At 39.3% G+C, this 19,337-nt stretch overlaps 1 long non-coding RNA gene and 1 pseudogene across 1 annotated transcript in view; one reads left to right on the top strand and one right to left on the bottom strand.

Annotated features, from left to right (window-relative positions):
* The window catches only part of LOC132524708 (uncharacterized), a 437,056-nt gene that overhangs the window by 1,452 nt on the left and 416,267 nt on the right, over positions 1-19,337 (bottom strand). The gene's annotated exons all lie outside the window — the stretch shown is intronic.
* LOC132524235 (cytochrome b5-like) lies at positions 17,693-18,010 on the top strand (annotated as a pseudogene).

The following is a 19,337-nucleotide window of genomic DNA, read 5'->3' on the forward strand; positions in this document are numbered from 1 at the left end:
TAATTGAAGTGTAAAGTGATTTTATTCTCTAAACCAGCAGTTCTAGAGGATATATACAAGGAAGAAAATATTAGGATTTTTAGTTTTATATTTTTGGATGTGTTTAAATGAACATAATATCTCCCCACAGTATACCTTAACACATACATACATAAATATACACACACATATATAGCAATAAATGTGTATAATTTATAAGTAAGTGTATTTACAAATATTGAGACAAATGTTCTTAAAGAAAAAACAACACAGAATTGCAGGCTCAAAAAAGCTTGGAAACCATTGTTCCTAACTGGTAACAACTTTCCCTAAAATGTCCACACAGTTTTTAGCTAAACACACTCTTCCTTTTGTTTCACTTAATGCTTAGTGCAACGGGGTATGGCAATGGTTGCTATACCCAGAAAAACAGAAGCTTTGAGTGAGAAGGGCCTGGAGGGATCAATTCTCCTAACTCCTTGATTTGACAGAGGAAGAAACTGAGGCTTACGGGGGTTAAGGGATTTGCCCAAGCTGACAAGTTAAGGTTGAGCCCAACAATACGGGAAACGGATGGAAAATCCAGTTAATGCTTAGCTAGCCATGGTAATGTATCATGGGGCTGGCTTGCAGAAATTAAATCCGTTAATAATCCCCAAGCCTTATTTTAGCCAGAAGTTTTAAATGCCTCACCTATCAAACCTTTTGCTAAAGATGATAATGTAAGGGCTTTGTTTCTCTGGGTGCCCAAAAACGTCACACATATACTGCTCTCTGGGTATCTGGTTATATACAAATACAAACTTAGGGAATACATATAGATATTTAATTACATACATCAATTGGTAAAAACAATTGTATTGAAACAAATATACTCCCCATCCTGACTTCAGTGAAAATGGAACCAAATTATAATATTCCCCAACAGGCAAATAACTACTCAAAATCCACTGAATTTTGAAATATTTTGTCTGCCATCACCTCCTTGGAATTTAAGACCAGACCAATGCTGGACTATTATCAGATGCTAAATTCCAGTGTGCATTTGGTTCTATTTCTAGACTCTTAATTCTCTTCTGTTGATCTGGCCATGTATTTAATTACCAGTGCACAAGAGTTTTATTTACTGTAATATTATGGCAGATTAGACTAGTGTTAATTTTTTAATTTAAAAAAATGTCCAGGCTATTGTTGAATGACTTCTCCCCTTCCCATGAACTTTAGAATCACTTTTCCTATTCAAAAGCAAAACGAAACAACACACCCCCAAAACACCAGCACCAACAAAAACCCCATCTTTATTCAGAAACTTGTGAAATTTAGAGATTGGTTTAGGGAGAACTGACTTATGCTGTTGAATCATTTTTTCTCCCTAAATAGGCTACTTAAATTCATTTCAATTAGGATATATCTTTTCATTTATTCAGTCATGTTATGCCCCCTTGACAAATGGGTTTTTAAAAAATTCTATTATATTTTCTAATTGATTGCACATTGTATGTAAGAAAGCTGTGAACATTTTTACAAACCTTGTAACCTGACATTTTACTGAATTTTCTTGTTATATATAGTAGTTTTTAGTTGATTCTCTTGGAGTTTTCTACATAGACATCCATCTCATTTGTGAATAATGACTATTTTGCCTCCTCCTTTCCAATTTTTATGCTTCTTATTTTGCTCTCTTGTGTAACTGTATCAACTACTATTTCTAAAGCAACTATATAACTATACCTTGATTATCGATCATTTAGAATTTCTCCCATTATAATAATGCTGAGGTGAACATTTGCAGAGAGTTTGAGTACTTTGGGTCATTTCCTTAAAATAGATTCCTACAAGTATAATTTGTTGGGTCAAAAGACACAAAAATTTTAAAGACTTTTAATACACTTTGTCATGTTACTTTCCCCAAAGGGTCTATCAGTGACTCTAAACACCCTTTCTCCTCTGTTCACAATCCCGAGGCTCCCGGCACAGATGCCCCCTTCCCAGCCCTTCCTCTATGTGCCTTCCCTCTGCCGCCCACTGAGGAGATACCCAGGAAATTCCAAATCAAGCCCCTCCCCCAAATCAAATAAAACACAAGAACATAAAACTGCTACCCCAGTAACCCCAAAATCAATTTGGAGATGTAATTCAAATGATTTGGAGATTATTTGCTCACTCCTCCTGCAAATCATCCTAGATGCCTCCTTTCCCTCATCCCTCACATTCTAAAGCCACTGAGTCCAGTGGCCTTAACTTCTCTCCTACCCATTCTTTATTCTCCACGCACACTGTTACCGCTCTAGTTCAGGAACTTGTCCTCTCTCGTCTGGACCACTGTAATCCCATCTAACTGATCTTACAACCTCTGTGCAATCCTTTCTCCACCCCTGTGCAGAACACTTCAGTGGCAGGAGACACCTCAGGATGGCCACCAACTATCTGTCTGTCCAGTTTCTCATTTTAACCTCTATCTTACTAATACCTGCTAGCCAGACCAGACTATTTGCAGTTCCCTGACCATGTACAACTCCAAGCCTCTGTTCCTGCCTGTGCCATTCCAACCACAGGAATGCCCTATTCAGCACCCGACACCCCCAGCCCCATTCACCCAGGAAAATCCTTTTTCTGTTTAAGATCCAACTCAAGGGGCTCTTCTCTGGTGAAACATTTCCCATTCCACCCTTCGACCCCCCACCCTAGAACTGTTATAGGAAGGGCTGTCCATTGGACAGAGTATGGCAATATTTCCTGAGGTTCCTTTTATGCCCAGTTTCCAGGGTTCTTATATAAGTGGAACAAAGATCCATAGGGACTGGCGTTCCCCCTCTTTACAGTGAATTACATTTGTTTAACATGACTTCAAAGTTATTCGATACAAATCTATTCCTGCCATCAGTATAAACACAAGAATCGGCCTTGCAGAAGGGGCCTCCATCGTGAGCTAGGGGAAGGAGGCTTAAAAGGTAAGAGCTGGCTCTGCCCCTCTCCATTTTCTTGTGCCTCAGGGCACTTGCCTTGCTGACCGTTAATGATCACCTTAGGCCCTGAAGCACAATGATGAGAGACCCCCAGTGACTGTTGCAACTTCAGACAAAGCTTTTGGTTTTTCCCTATTTTTTGGTGGAAGAGACATTCAGAAATCCTATGAAGGGAAGGTAAAATCTTAAGAGCTGGAAAGGGGGGTCAGCGTGACATCTAATTCAGCTCTTTGCTTCCAAGAAAGACCCGAGGAGCTAACCAGTACCTCCCATTTTTAAAGGTCTGTGGAATGAAAAATCCTTTGTTCATCCAAGCCAGCACTTGTCAGCCCTCATTGGCAAGCAATTCCTGGGTCTCACTTCCTATCCTTGCCTGCCGCCCACCTCCTTATCTCCTCTAACTCCATTTCCTGCCTCTAGGTGACTGGTTTCATATCTCTAGTTTACTAGGACTGCTAGGAAGCAAGAGTGTTGCCTGAATATGCCAATTACATGCTTCGAGCTTATGCCAGAGTCTCCCTCTGATTCCTGTTCTCAAAAGTGGGTGAAGGGGGGCACATGGAAAGCCTCAAGTGCAAACGCAGCTCTCTCTTGCAATTCATTGAGGAAATGGAAGAGGTGTTCCCATCACACACCTGGGGGATGGATTTTGCTTGGCACAGCACAGCTGCCCTTCTGCAAACTGTTCCAAAGCCGGCCACTTTATTCCAAATTCCACCGCAAGTGTCTGTTAATATCTAGTGAGATGTTCAAAGCCAGTTAACCATCTACGAGTTTTGGGGGTGCTCTTTTTTGTGGATTCATTGAGTAACACAGACAAAAAATGCTAACACATGTTTCTGTTGCTAGGCCTTAGTCTTATCACAGTTTGAAACTGTAGAAAATCAATTACGTGCTTTGAATTACTCCCTTCCCTGGCACAGAAGCATTTCTTCGTTCTTTCCGGACAGTGAACACTTTGCAACATCTACCACTAACAGCCTGTTAGGATTCTCTGCTAAATTAATGTAGTACAAATAAACCGAACAGAAGCCTGGTGGAATGCTAAACATCCCCCCTCTCCTCTGTTGTGGCCTCCTTGCAGCTTGGGACCTTTCTGCCTTGCTGCTGCAACATCTGGACGGCATTCAGGTTGTTTCTCAAGGACACAAGTGTGCACCTCCGGTGAATTTCAACTTTCAACATCTCTCTGGCTCTAATCTATATTTAATGTTTCATGACTGGTAGTCAAAGACGCTTCAGCTAAATATCAGGTTGGAATGAAAATGATCCTTGGGAGAACATTTGCTTCCAGCATGCGTCAGCAAAGTGTCTGTGACAGAGGCTTTCCCCAGAGATGTGTTGCCCACTCTCTTGCAGTAATAATAATTACGCCTTATGATTGCTGTGCCCACATAATCAAAGATCGCTTCATCAACTGCGATCCCGAGGGGAAGTTGCCTCTGCTCCTAACTGGATGTCAGTCACAGAGAGCAGCACCCCTAGGGATCCCCAATTTTTCGCTTGCCCTTTTTAGTCCCGTGTTGTTAGCATTGTGTTTCTTCATATTCTTCTCAATGCAAATGATGTGTAAATCATGCCCTCCAGAAGGCACACGTGGTGAGGGGGAGAGGGTGGGGAGGGAGGTGGGGCTGGTGTATTCTTCTCCCCCGGCCCCCCTCCCCAACCTACCACAGGGATTTCTCGCATGGAACATAATTACATCTGTGCCATATGGGCTCATTTATATTCTATTACAGGTTAAGCTAATACGACTCAGAAATATGCTAAAAATACCTCAAAGTATTCTAGAGCTGTCATTTCTTGCTCACCCTTTTGATTGCTAGTGTTTTTGTTTTTGTTGGGAGATTCAGAGAGCTAAGAAAGCATGCCGGCGTGCTGGTGTCCGGTCTATAAATATAGCTTAATTTCCTGTATTATTGCAATCTGTGGGCTTGCAAAGAAAAGATCTTTTCTTTATAAACCTAGAATGGCCCCAAGACATGGGCACTGAAGCCCCTACACTTGTAGATTTTAATTTCCCAAGAGGTAGGAAATACAGATTTCAGATGTGTGGTTTTGTCAGCTTTAGAATTTTTCTTGTCTTTGTTTGATGTAATTATCCACTGTGATAGAGAAACACCTGCAGCGGGCTGACACCAGAAAAGTGTGATGCTAGAGTGAGACGAGTCGGTTTGAATGTCAGGCAAATCTTGCCAAGATTTTACATGTGGCATGAAAATGAGAAGTACAATCTGTAATGAGTAATGAGTTCAACAATGATTTACAAGGGTATGTTGGGTTGTTTTCATGCAGTGGTTAAAGTCCATCGACCCATTAATTTCCACCATCAGTTCAGAAAATTGGTGAGTCATGCCTGTGTAGACTCTTAACCTAATGGTTTGATTATGTTTCATTTTTTTAGTATTACTATCTTAACATGTTAGTGGAAATTAATAAAATCTGTCTTGGGAACAGAAGAGCAAGGACAAATATTTTACTTTTCCATGCTTGGCAAGCAGCATTTCCAAAGCATATATGGTGCTGATCATGCTATCGGCCAACAAATACACAGACCATTCTACTGAGAACTGAATTCACACAAACGCATACTTTTCCAATTTTCTAATAACTGTTCTATGTTATCTGGTTGAAGGAGTGGTTAAGACTGCCTGGTTCCAATCTCAAATTCTGCTACTCACTAGCTTGTTATCTTGGCAAATTCCATAATTTTCCCAGTTCCCCCATCTATAAAATGAACATGATATTAGCAGATGCAAACTATTATATGTAGAATGGATAAACAAAACGGTCCTACTGTACAACACAGGGAATTATATTCAATATCCTGTAATAAACATAATGAAAAATAATATTAAAAACAATGTATATAAATATATATATAAATGTATAACTGAATCACTTTGCTGTATAGCAGAAATTAATACAACATTGTAAATCAACTATACCTCAATAAAATACATTTTTTAAAAATGAGCATAAGAACAGTAGCTCTCTCCATGGGATTTTTGGAAGTATTAAATGAGAAAATATAAGTAAAATACTAGGCACAGTGTCTTGCATTTAGTAAATATTTGTTACTATTATTGTTGTTGATTTTAGCTTTAATATAAACAGCTTCTTTATATAGCTACAGGGCTCTTTTAACAAAAAATTATGTTTTTGTCAAAATCATGTTAGTTGCTCAAACTTCCATTTATCTTAGATCATGCAGGCCAGAGGTTCTTGGTACTTTTGGACTACACAGCCAAGTTCTTACTTTAGAATCAACAGAAACTTCATAAACTGGCATGGGAAGAAACAGAAAAAGTCAACATTAATATACTGAAGAAAGTTTCTAGACTTGTATAATTTTGAAATATTTGTACGTTTACGATTGTTCAGAATACAAAGTGTCTAAACTCATGCAATTGAAATGTTCCATTTAAATAAGAAGTTATTCCAGTTTATAGTGGGCAGATGGTTGAACCAGTAACTATAACCAAGTTTTTAGTTTTTGCTTCTTTCAATCCTTAAAATAGAGCTATTTCAAGATTTCGAAGGTGTGTGTGTGTGTGTGTGTGTGTGTGTGTGTGTGTGTGTGTGTGTGTGTGTGTGTGTGTGTGTGTGTGCGCGCGCGCGCGCGCGTGTGCTCATGCAGAGAATCTATACTGTAGACACATGCGCACAAAAGAACCTAATTTGGGGGTCTTCATTTACGTGTTCCTATCCAGCCTCATGGCCCTGGGTAAGTCATGTGCCTTCCTAGTCTGTAAGATTGGGCTCTCGATTATCCCTCAGGTCTTTTCTCCTTTCAGGCTGCTTATACTACCATAAAAGTGGAATTTTAAAAATTAGAATTATTATAAAAAGGGCTATAAGTTGCCTAGACACCTCAAACTTATATTTTTGAATGAAGGTCGACTATAAACTTGATGTAGAAATAGGAGTCTTCTTTTTCATTAGCCTTGACTTTGTGGTTAGGGATAGAGACAAAGACAAAACAAGATACGGGCAATATTTTACAGGAGGAGCAACCTCATCTCCTTCCCAGGCTGCAGGCACTAGGTTTTTGGACAAGGGTGCCAAAGATTTAAAAGGTGCAGTAGCCAGGGAAACAGCAGTGTGACGCTAGAGCCTCATGACTTTTGAAATTTCATGTTTAAAACTAGTATTTTTCAGCTTTCAGAAAATGTTTTCTTCCTCTCAAAATTACCCCCAGAGACTTTTCTGCAGAGAAGATTAGACACACAAACTTTTGATGGTTAAAGTTCAGTCGTACTTTCTTTTTAGTTTTCTTCTGTCAACTGTATTGTAAATTGCTTTAAAGTAAAAATAAAAGTTTTCCTCTTTAACCTTACATGTTAAAAATAAAATAAATCTTTAAAATGGTAAATGGGATTTGTTTCTCAGGCTGGGTCAGTGTGAGATTAATGTGTTCCAAAATGTCATATGGTTCGACCCTAAATCTTTTCTTAGAATATCTTCCCTAACCTATTCCTCTATTGTCAACATGAGACTACACAGGGTGTTCGAGATAAGGGCTGGTAGAAATCTATTCTACTGAGAGTCAAAAGGAGGTCTTTTTCTTTTCCCATGTAGTTACCCTTAATAGGTCAGGAAAAAAATTCTCTGGGAAAAGCTGGAAGTAAAGGTGAAACAACATAAGACAACCGCTAGGTTCACAAACACTGATATTTATTTGTTCCTGGTAGGGAAGGAGTGTGTAGGTATTAATTACTTAATTACAGATTTTAAATTAACTGCATTCTCTTTAAAAATCCCTAACCACAAGGGACAAAGACCCCCCCCCCCAGAAGCCTTGTTCTCCCAACTTAGCTTTGAATGGCAGCAGCCCTACAGAAGTGACCTAAGTTATAGCCATTCTGGCTCTCCACGCCAGATCTAGATGCTTAAAGCTTTAGAAATATAGCTATGTGTTCCCATATCCTCTGTAAAAGATATTTGTCCTATCTAGAAGGAAAGATCATTTCAAATGTGAACATCCATTTATAGAACTTTTGGAAGAAAAGCAAATTCCTATAGTCCCAATTGACTAAAAAAAATCTATTGTATGAAAAAAAATCCTCTGAAGATAAAAGAAAATTTAAACTTTAACCACAAAATTGTGTCACATTTCACATAACCTATGTAAACTATCATCCAGAAGACAGTGGAAAATCTGGGAGCTATGACTAAATTTTTTTTTTTTTGAAAAATACTCAGGAAATTTAATGCACTGGAATTATAATGTTACTCTCTTTTGTTTATTCTCTTTTTAAAATGTTTTTTCTTGGCTTTTTTGTAGGAAATTTAGAAAAATCACAAATGATACCAGGAAAAAACTAAATTTCACATCGAGATAAACCCCATTGACATTTTATCTCCTTCTAGTCTTTTCTCTATGTGTAAAGATATATTTTCAAGTAATTAGATTGTACTGCATATAAAATGATATACCTTAGATTTTCCCCCTTGGCATTCTTTTATCATTTCCTCATATCTTTAAATATCTTTCAAAAATTTTGTTTTTAATGATTGCATAATATTTCATTGCACAGTTATATCATAACTCTGTTTACATTAATTTGCCATTTGAGATTTTACCTTCTTGATGATTTCAATACTGCAATGAATGATCCTTCCAATGTCTTGGGTTCTCAGATCCCTGATCCTTTTTCCCTTGCGGTGGTGCCCTCCCTCCTGCAGTCACCCACTCCCATGGGCAGACCCTGCAAGGGCATGTCATTCTCACTCTCTCAATATCATATATCCCACCCTGACCAACATCTCTTGACTTTTTGGATCTCCCCCTTTAGTATTCTGACCGTAATTCTTTGACCCCACCCCCCGCCCCAGGACCTCCAATTCTAACACCCTTTCACCATCTCTTACTCCTTTCATGTCCAGACTCCTCTTTACCCAGCTGAATTCCATCCACAACAATCACTCTCATTGTGCACACCTTCAAATTCCTTGCCCCTCTCCTGTTCTGTCATGTTTGTTTGGTGAAACCATAATGCTGCTTAAATCCAACTCTTTGCCTACACTGTACAGGGACCTGGGTAACTTATCATGGCTGGAGAAGAACATGACTGTGCTGATTGGTCTCACTTCAAATTCAGAAGCACAAACTCGGTGAACCCTTAGTGCTCACAGTAACCATTCTATACCTCTCTAGTCCATTTGCTCACTATTCACCACCTATGTGACATCATCTCTCTCCTCAAAACCCATGTCTTTTCCCCCCATCTTTATCATCTTAGCTGATGATATTGCATCCTACTTTACTGAGAAAACTGAAGAGATTAAAAAAGAACTTCCACCAACTCTTACAATCACATCTCCACCCTCACATTTGCCCCCTCATACATTACTGTCCCACCTGCTATCAAAGATGAGGTATCCATGCTCCTAACTAAAGCCAGCCCCTCCATCTGTGCACTAGATCCCATCCTTTCTCACTTACTTGCTTTAGCAGTTGTTCTTTCTCTCTCCTATATTATCAGGATGTTGATTCTCTACTGGAGCATTTCCAGTAGCCCACAAACATGCTGTTCTTCTGCCACCTTCATTTTATAAGCTATCATCTCACTTCTTTGGGTACTTGCAGCAAAATTTGTTGAAAGGGACGTCTTGACTTGCCATTTCTGATTCTTCTCCTTCCATTCTCTCCTGAATCCTTTCTCATCAAATTTTTGTCTCCTTCCACTACTTCACTGAAACTGCTCTTGTCAAGATCATGAATGACCTCCCTGTTGCTAAATCCAATGGTCAGTTCTCACTTCTCACTTTTTTCAACCTTTCTTTGTTTGGCTTCTGGGATACCACACTCTCTTGGATTTCCTCCTACCTTACTAGTTGTTTCTTCTCAGTCTTACTTACTGGTTTTTCCTTTCCTACCTGATCTCTTAATACTGAGATCCCTGGTGTCTCAGTTCTTGGTCCTCTTTTCTTCTCCACCTACACTTACTTCCTTGGTAATCTTATCTAAACTCATGACTTTAAATACCACTTAAATGCCTAGGACTCCTAAATTCATCTCTTCATCCCAGACCTCTTCTCTGATCTCCAGGCTCACATATAGTTACCCAACATATTGTCATTTTGTTGTCTCAAACTGAACATGCCCAAAACTGAACTCTTGACATGGCCCCTGCCCTTGCATCCTCTGCAGCTGTTCGCATCTCAGTTAATGGCAACGCAGTCTTCCTGAGGCTCAGACACAACTTTGTCAGCATCCTTGACTTTTATTTTTCTCACACCCTGTATCCAATTCATCAGAAAATTTCTTCCTCTACCTTTGTCATACATCCAGAACTTGACCATTTCTCAATTCCACCTCTGCCACCACCTTGTTCTGTACCACCATTACCAGCTTCTTAACCTATTTCCCTGTTTCCATCCTCAGACCTTCCACCTTCTATTCTCAGCACAACAGCCAGATTTATATCCAAATCTGATCAGATTACGTCTCTGCTCAGAATCTCCCAAGACTTCCCCAGTTCAGTCAGAGTGGAAGCCAGAGTCCTTACAATGGTCTTCTGGGTGCTACGTGTTCTGACCCCAGTTCCCTAGCTGAGCCTTCTTTTTCTCCTTCTCTCCCCTAAATTCACTCCCCTCCAGCCACACTGGTCTCCTTGCTGTTCCTCAAACAGGCCCAGCAAACTCTCACCTCAGGACCTTTGCCGTGGCTGTGACTTTTGCCTGAAAAACCTTTCTAATCTTTATGCACATGTCACCTTCTCAATAAAGACTGCCCCCCCAGCACCCTAATTTTATACTGCACCTTCAACACCTCCTGTTCTCCTGATCCTCTTTACCATGTTTTCTCATTTTTCCCCCCATATCATGTATGGGAAAGTTTCCTGTATCACATGGGAAGCTTCTTAACAAGCTATGTAATTTATTTATTTATTACATTTGTGTTTATTCTCAGCAGTCCCATCTGAAATGTAAGTTCTCACGGTGTCAGGGGCTTCATTTTGTTCACTGAGATATGCTAAGTGCTGAGAAAAATGTCTGGCACATAATAAGTGTTTGATAAATATTTGTTCAAAACTTTAATAAGCCTACTCATATAGAAAAGGCAAACATTTTAAATGTTAATTTTCTTATTTCAGCCCACATTTGTTTCGAAAAACTTGCTCTCTGAGTTCAGGTGTAATTTTTAACTCTGGTGTAGAACACCTTACTTGAAGCTTCACCTTTACATTCTATGGAGAGGATGACTTTCAAAAATGTTTTGATGATGGATGAAATGAGAAAGAATAGCCAGGCACACTGAAAAGTCAAGTGAAGAATTATGACAACCATCTGGATATTTCAGCTACATGAACTCTAGCGGGGAACCCCTGTCATCCAGTGGAATATATAACTCCAGGCAGAAACACTTTAATTTGTGAATTGGACCATGCAGGGTGGTGGGTTAGAATGGGCATGATGGAGGGTTGGTCATGAAAAGGAAGTGGCAAGTAAAATGGAAGGAAAATAGATGTGTTAGAAAAGTCATCAAGTACCCAACCCTTGTAACTGACCACACATATGGTTACATGCTGGCAATGCCCGTGTTTTTCTGACTGACGAGATTGTGATGCACACTTACTGTACAACATCGAAAGGATGGCATTTCCCTTTTGCTCAGATCTGAACTATTTTGTTGGTTTTGAACTTACAGTGAGAATCAAACTGTACGAAGTTTGCTTAAACTTCTCCCCCACCCCACGAGCTCATGCTACTACAAACCTGTTGGGAAAACAGATTGAAAAGATTTAAAGAGATCGTTTTCAAGTATGAAGGCATTCAAATCCAGTCAAGGGGACAGGCGCGGCGACCACTAAACAAGCATGTGCATTAGTTCAGGGGCACTCAGAAACAGGGCTCAACCCACCTGGAAGGATTTTGCAAAGGAAAGGTGGTTCCTGCAGAAAAGGGAAGTAAAACTGCTCATGGAAAACCAGCCATGTGTGGGCACACTGCTCTGCAGCCATTTAAAACCTTTTCCTCCTCATCTGCTTTAATCCGTTTCCTATTAGATTTTTTTCTCCAGTTGATTTTCAGTGTTGAGAAGAATTACTCTATCCTTTAGTGGAGGGGGCGGGGGTGGAAATGGGCAGGAGTGAGGGATAGGGGAACCGAGCAGAGTAGCCATTCTCATTCCTGAACAGTACTATGGTACTTGTTTGGGAAAAAATAAAGGAAAAGAAAAGAAATATTTTACCAAGGTCCCACCAAGGATGCTTGGGCTTCAGAAGGGCAGTAGGCAGCCAGGGGAGCAGAATACAGGTTTTTTCAGGAAAACAGAGAACACTGACAGATGAGGAAAGGAAGGTAGAGAATGCTGAGATGTGTGTATGTTGGGGGAATACTGCAATTTTCAATAGAATGGTCAGACAACGGTTTATTGAGAAGGTAGCACTGAGCCAATACCTAAAGGGAGAGAGGTCTTAAGTTGTAGGAAGGAAGAACATTCCAAGCAGAGGAAAGAGCAATGTCTTTGGAATGGAAACACACATAGTGGGTTTGAAGAACATCATGGATGTGGTGTGGCTGGAGCTGAGTGACTCTGCTTTATTTCTCCTTATAACACTCATCACCATCTGCCATGCTACATGTTTTCTTACTGATTTGTTTATTGTTCGTACCCCCAGCATCTAGAATAGTGCCAGGCACATAGTAGGCACTGTGGTAGGTGCTGTGCTTTGCCACTCAGATTCGTCTTCAGGAGTGGAGACTACTGCCAAAAGACAGCTCTCATGGGAGGTTGACTATAGCTTAGAAAATTGCACGAGGTCACCTCTTCTTCCCACCCTCAAAGATTGATCAGTGCAGGGGTATAAAGGCCTGGATGTCATGCTCCGCCTTGGGACAACTCTGAAGGGCCACCTAAGTTCCAGACCTTTCCATGGGGTTGGCTGAAGCCTTCCTTGAGACTATATCAGAGCTCCGCTTTACCTTCTGCCCAGTTCTGCTTCCTTCCACTCCTTTCCACAGGTGTGGATTTCAGGAACACTCTTTATTTGACATGCTGTCTGCTAAGCTCTGTCTCACAGTCTGCTTTCTGGGGAACCCCACCTGAGATGGGGTCAGGAGTAGCACTGAGAAGACAGATGCTTAAATGGAAATTTGGAAGCAAACCATCTGCCAACCGACAGGGAATGAGGACTCCAACATGGATGGTATGTGGTACGTCTCTCACACTAGGTAGCAGTGCAATTGTTAAAACTTTTATTGATGGTAAATCAGGATGGTATACTAGTGAAAAATAAATGCATTAATTGGCACATTGTATAGGCATTTGAGAAGTATGGGAGCAATCATATCTATAAGGACTTTGGAATTGAGTGGTAATTATTGCTAAGCTCAATTAACACTCGGGAAAAGATTTTTTTTTTAAATGCTGAGGGCAATTATTCAGCAATTAAAAGTCAAGTTTGAAAGCCAAGGGGGCTCCTTGGTAGCATATAAAGAATCTCCCATTTCTTGCAGTGGAACAGTATAAAAAGCTGAGCAACAGGATTAAGACTTAATTGTAAAAGCAGACAAGCTCCAATGAATATAAACTCCCAACCAAGTGTGGTCTTCTATCCCAAGGTCAGGACTTTCACTGTTAGAGAATGGACCCTGACACATGAGATGGGACTTCTAGGTTAATGCACCTGAAATCTTAATCCTTAGCTTCAGTGTGTTCTGGTAAAGGTCTAACAATTGGCTCTCCAATGTATTTCTTGGACACACTTTTAAGCTTATTGCTCGTCATTATTATTTTCTCTATCACTTTCTCTGTCTGGACAACCAAGAAAACAATAAATTAAGCCTGATTCTCTCATTTCTATGGGATAAATACTTCCACCATGGCCACTTTCAGTGTGACATCACTGAACATGGAGTTGAGAAAAGCTGTTCATTAGCATCCCATTACATATATTTCTGCCATACATATACAATAGATGTAAATAACCTCAAGAGCATAAATAACAGTAAAATCACTAGGAAGTGATGAGTTTTGAGCATTTATCACCTTTGTTTTATGTTTAATTTAACTGTAAGTTTTTAAAATCTTGTTAATAATAATGCATGTTTTTACAACTGGTTCACAAAATTCCTGAAAATTGGACAATCGGCTCTTGAGAGCAGGAGCAAAGTGGTGTAGAATGTTAACTCGATTGAATTGCATCAAAGGATCTGGTATTAAATCAAGTCTTCAAAACTTACTAGGATCTAACACATTAAGACTATGCATTTTCCTTATATAGTTAATGAATCCATGAATGAGAATGGTTGATTATAAATTGACTAATCCCTTAGGCTACCATTTTGCCAACTTTAGTTGGGAAATAACTGAGTTTTAAACTGTACATACATTTTTAAGAATCTGTCATCTTTTTACATATTCAAGAATCAATTCAATTCCCTTAAACAAAAGAACACAACAATTATTCTCTTTTCACCTAAATTTTGCCAACAGCAATGACTTCTCAGCAACAGAATCCCTGCAGTTGTTTAGGGATTATTTTACAATGTGACAAAAGATTGCAATATACAATTTGTTCCAATTAACATTCTTAAAATGTTTGCCTGGTAGAGAAAGGACTTTTCTTTAAAGTACTATGGATTTTCTTTTAACATGTTTCAGTTTAAACCTCCTGTTTCAGCTTAATGGAGCTGGCCCTAAATAGAGGGATGAAGCCAGGAAATCTGGTATAAGACAGAAACTAGTGTGACCATACCCCTAGGTTGCAAAAATAAATCTTCAACAATGAAAACTCTGAAGTTATTTATTATTGTCCTATGTTTTATTTGAACATTTCTTCACTGATCTATAGAACTGTGTAATCATTCATTCATTCATTCATTACTTTAATGAATATTTGTAGAATATTCACTTTGTGCAAGGTACTATTATTATCCAGAGTCAACCTAAATAAAGAGGTAAACGGAGGCAAGTTCGAATAACCAGAAATCAAATTTATTTGGCAATAGCAGAGGAAATGCAATTCAGGAAATGCCAACTACAACAAGCTGCAGGTGAGTCTGTGGAAGGTTTGGGGTGGCCTCTATCTGTGAGTGAGGAGTGCAAAGAGGGTGCGTCCAGACAGAGTCCAAGTGGCAAGTTCATTCGCTTGAGGATGGGGAGAGATGCTTGGCGGATGTTCCTTGGTCAGAAGAGAAGTTCTGGTTTTCTGTCAGTCAGGCATTCACAAGAAATCAGTCTCTCAATTCCTAAGTTTCATTTTCCTGAGGGCACATGCGTGAGATTCTTCTTTTTGTATCCTCTGGTTCCATTTTAGATTGAAATCCTTTCACACTAGAAATACAGTGTCTACTTTGTGGCTTTCCAGAGCAGATCTTTCAGCTCTCACAAACAGGGTAAAAACTACTGAGCTGTAGCCCATTTTCCACTTTGTAAGGAAGATGAACACCTCCTGAATGAAGCTGTTCTAGCAGCCTGTGGTCCTATCAGAGCTGGACGAGAAGGGGGCTTGAGGTCAACCTCACCAGTGGGGTAAGTTCGCATTTCCAAATAATTTCTTTACCATCCTGCTATCCTCTTCTTCCCAGCACCGGGGAGTCTTCAAGAAGGTGCTCTGAATAGCAAGTTTAGGGAAAGAAAGTAAAGGAGGGAAGGTTCTGCTGGGGCTGTTTTTCCTGGGTGAAGAGGTGATGTTGGCTAGCCCGAGTGTGAAGTGAAAAATTATGAAACGCAAGAGTAAACAAGATGGAATAGTGAGACAGCTTCCCTAGTTTTTCAGAGGTAACATTTCATGCTACAGTTTTATTCTATTTAAAAATTTTTAATTGAGGTACAATAATTGACATATAACGTATTCATTTCAGGTATACAATGTTATGATTCGATACTTGCATAGACTACAAAATGATCACCACAATAAGTCTAGTTAGCATCAGTTACCTTACATAGTTAAAAAAAATTTCTTGTGATGAGAACTTTTAAGATTTACACTCTTGGCAACTTTCAAATATGCAATAGAGTTATTATTAACTCCAGTCACCATGCTGTATGTTACATCGCCATGACTTACTTATTTTATAACTGGAAGTTTGTAGCTTTTGATCCCTTTCACCCATTTTACTCCCCCACCCCCAAGTCCACTACCACCACCGGCCTCCGGCAACCACCAATCTGTTTTCTGTGTCTATGAGTTCAGTTTTTGAGTTTTTTTTTAGATTCCACATATAAGTGAGACCATATGGTATTTGTCTTTCTCTGTCTGACTTATTTCACTTAGCATAATGCCCTCAAGGTCCATCCATGTTGGCACAAATGGAAAGATTTCATTCTTTTTTATGGCTGAATAACATTCCATTGTGTATATGTGTGTATATATAGTGTGTGTATAGATACATATTATTTTCTTTAACCATTAATTTGTCAGTGAATGCTTAGGTTGTTTCCATATCTTAGCTATTGTAAATAATTCTGCAATGAACATGAGGGCACATATATCTTCTTGAATTAGTGTTTTTCTTTTCTTTGGATAAATACCCAGAAGTAGGAGAATTGCTGGATCATATGGTAGTTCTATTTTTAATTTTTTGAGGTATCGCCATACTGTTTTCCATAGTGACTGCAGTAATTTACATCCTCTCCAACAGTGCACAAGGGTTCTCTTTTCTCCACATTCTTGACAGCACATGTTATTTCTTGTCTTTTTGATAATAGCTGTTCTAACAGGTGTTAGGTGATATGTCCTTGTGGTTTTGATTTGCATTTCCCTGATGAGTAGTGATGTAGAGCATCTTTTCATGGCCAGCTGTATGTCTTTGGAAAAATGTCTATTCAGATCTTTTGCCCATTTTTCAATCTGATTGTTTTCTTGCTATTGAGTTGTATGAATTCTTCATATATTTTGGACTTTTAAATATATATATTAAATTTACAAAATGTCAAACATCGTCTTTTTCTAGTGTTTACAAAATCTACTACAAATCTAAAAATACTAATGAATATAATGAGTCTTGGGCTAATAGAGTCATTGACTTTCTCCAGTATTATGAGTGATTAAAAACTGATTTTATTAAACTAAGCAAGAAGTGAAAGGAAAGAAATGTTAAGAGCTAATATTTCCTATTGCCAACATCACACCCAGTTAAGACCCTTTGCAGTTGCTATTCCCTCTGCCTGTAGTACTTTTGCCCCAGATCATCTTTGCACAATTAGCTCCATTTAGGTCGCAGTCCAAAGGGCACTTTTCAGAGAGGCCTTGCCTGACAACCTGATAGAAAGTAGCTTCATGCTCCATCATAGCACCCTTCTTTAATTTATTTGTAGCAATTAGGTTTTTCCAGAATGGATTTGTTCATTTTATTTGTTTGCTGGCTGATTTTTGTGTCTTTTCTCTCAACCAACTGGAAAGAAGGCAGAGCCCTTGTCTACTTTGTTCACTGCTACTTCCTTCGTGCTTGTCTGGCACATAGTAAGAGCTCTGTGATTAGTTTTTGAACAAATATATAAGTGAATGGGCATATTTAACTGCTTTGGGGTTCTGTGGTATATTCTTCATTGGGAGTCTCACGGTGGATTCTAACATCTAGATGATGTATGCTTGGCTTATGTACTTAACATTTTGAATGCTGAGCCAGCTATTTACTGATTGTCATTGTCCATTTAAAAACATTAAGGGGGCCCAGGCACGGAGCCGGGCCGCAGGGAATGTCCCGGGACAAGTTCGCGGAGACGCCGGCTGTACTCCGCCCGGCTCGGCTCCGCTGCTCCCTTTAGGGCCCGAGGCTCGCAGCGCTCCCAAATGGCCGAGGAGTCCTACAAAGCTGTGAAGTACTACAGCCTGGAAGAGATCCAGAAACACAACCCCAGCAAGAGCATCTGGCTGATCCTGTATTACAAGGTGTACGATTTGAGCAAATTTTTGAGATGCTTGAGAATTGTCCAAAATTGTCCAAAATTATCACTGGGGAGCTGCATCTGGATGACAGGTCAGAGATAAGCCTTCGGAAACTCTTATTACTACTATGGATTCTAATTCCAGCTGGTGGACCAATTGGGTGATCCTAGCTCAGCACTGGTTATAGCCCTGATGTATCACTTCTACACATCGGAACACTAAACATGTTCTCAGAAGCCAGTGGAAGAAAAGACTGCTTTGGTCTGGGGAGAAATAAGCCACCGTTAACTGCTTCAACTGAACCCTTCACCTGAAAATGATTTGAATACACCTGTTTTCCTTTCCTCCTACATTAGACACAAAACAAACCAAAAAGAACTATTCTTTCTACTCCTGAACTTTTAGAGTGTGCCTTTTTATCCATCAGCTTTGTTTTGATGTTCCACCACTATGTCATTTGCTTATTGTGGGCACAATCTTTTAAAACATACCACCATGTTTGGCTGTCTATTTGATATGTAATTGTTTTTAATGTTTGGAATCTGATTATTTGGCGGTCATTTAATGTGTTCATCTTTCAGATCCAAGTTGTCTGTCTGATGTGAGCAGGGACGTCCTTGGATCTCTTCTTGTGCTGCTTCATCTAATTGAATAATCAGGTATTGCATGTTTCCGGTGTCATTTTTTTTTTTTCCCAAGGAAATTAAGGAAGGCCCAGAAATAATAGCTTAAAGATTTCTAGTAATTGTTCTACTTGAACAATCATATAGATGATAGAAAGAGAAAGTGGCCTGCAAGACCTAGAAAAGATACTCTATCTTTTTCTTTGATTAAAAACACCAGCAACATCAACAAAAGCCTGTGAACCATGAGAGAACATTACCACTGTCCCTTCTCTCAGCTTAAACATGTCATTCTGAAGAGATTCTCAGTTATACAGTTTCTCAGGTTTTACAGACTCCTCCTTCAGAGCTGAAAACTGTTTACATGCTCCTATAAAGAAATGTTGATTCCCTAATTTGTAAAAACACATATTTGAAAGAGATTGTGGGACATTTGGAATCTGATTTTTGAAGAAATTTAGCTCTCGTGTTGGGCCATGAAGAACTTTGGTGTGGACTGATTCAGTGGACTGGTTCAGTCATCCCTTATTTGTTTATTATTCTCTGCCCAGTGCTTTTTTCTTTAAATGTTGAAACTTGAGAGATGAATTTATAGACTTGAAGTACTTTGTAGTTAGCTATGATTGTCCATTGGCCTGCTAGCCGACTGATGAGCCATGGAGTTATTCAGAAATAACTAAACACATTGGAAAGGAATTTGTTTAAATTACAGAGCATAGATTTTTATAATCAATGACATGTATCACCCTCTGCCTTTTTTGTCACTGGAAGTTAGAGCGAATGTAAGAGGGCAGTGGGGCAGCTGACTCTATCACATGGGAAAGTACCTTGCAGAGGAATCCTTTGTTTAGATTTTAATAAACATAAGCCTGGAACAAAAAAAAAATTTTTTTTAATAGAAAAATAAAAACATTAAGGGATTTTTA

Source organism: Lagenorhynchus albirostris, chromosome 8 (assembly GCF_949774975.1).
Source record: "Lagenorhynchus albirostris chromosome 8, mLagAlb1.1, whole genome shotgun sequence".
Taxonomy (NCBI): domain Eukaryota; kingdom Metazoa; phylum Chordata; class Mammalia; order Artiodactyla; family Delphinidae; genus Lagenorhynchus; species Lagenorhynchus albirostris.